Here is a 1,240-nt window from a genome sequence, read left to right on the forward strand (position 1 = left end):
CACTGGGCTGACCACTGCATTCTGACAGATAGTTAAAACAAAAGCCAAAAACCAAAAAAAATCTCGTAGATAACAATATTTGAAGAACAAGAGATAAGACGACCTGGAAACAACCGTTAAACCCGAGTCCTGACCTTCTCTCAGGGAGTGCGATGCAGACCTCTCTTCAATTCCTGTTACAGAGCGGACACCCCACCCCTCTCCTCCCCACAGCTTGTGAGGCCTATTCACCTTCCACAGCAGTTGCAGTAAGAAAGACCTCTGGCCCCCTGGCCTTAACTCCATTCTGACTTACAACCCAGAATAAAGCTCTGACCGTGTCTTTAACACTCAAGGCTGTGTCACCAGAGCCAAATGCCCGGCAACGTGGCAGTCATGTCACGGGTAAGGCCCTCCATGTCTCAGCCCTTAGCAGCAGCACTTCCACACGTTCTTCCCAAGCTCACTGGCACCCATAACACTCCCGGCCCTGTGCACCTGTGATGGGCTGTTCGGTCTGGCAACTCTTGTTGGGAGGGGACAGGCTCCAGCGATGACTGACTGTGTCAGTAAAAACATGCTTTGGGTTCTGAGACTGGACCGGGTTCCTTGAACACCTGAGCATCTGCTGAGTACTAATGAAATAAGGGCCCACGTCCAGCAGCCTCGAAAACTAAGAGGGATTCCCTCTGAGAACATCAGTGTGCGTCCGTCTCACTGAGGGTGGGGGAAGAGCATCCCCCCGACCCCCTGGGCTACACTGAGTTCCTCCACCTTCAGCGGACTGCCCCACAAAGGACTCTACAAAGAAACAAGTGCTCGACATGGGCGACGGCTCCCGAATCTCTCCAGGCAGGAGGCAGGATCACCGAAACCGCTGTGTGACTTTCCCAAGGTGATCTATTCACGGCAGAGATCTCTGGGGGAAGCCCCTTTCCGCACTGACAAACACGACATGTGAGGTGGTTTCATGTCGCTACCGGAAACTCGCCTATTTTCTCCCTTCCCCACCCGGACGGAAGGTCTTGGGGGCAGGGACCTCTGCGTTCCTGGGCTCCGCCGTATCCCGGGCCCGGGCACAAGGCAGGCACTTGAGAAACCGTCGCTAAGCAGTGGCTGCAGGCTATGCCTGACTCCAGAGCACGACACTGACTCCCTAACAGGATGCGCTGAGGAACTCTAGGAAGCGGGCTTGCCCGAGTCAAGTTCGGGGTCTGCGGGTAACCTAGTGCAGAGGGGGCTTCTCAAGTCACGCACGTGA

This window comes from Neomonachus schauinslandi, chromosome X (genome assembly GCF_002201575.2).
Source record: "Neomonachus schauinslandi chromosome X, ASM220157v2, whole genome shotgun sequence".
NCBI lineage: Eukaryota > Metazoa > Chordata > Mammalia > Carnivora > Phocidae > Neomonachus > Neomonachus schauinslandi.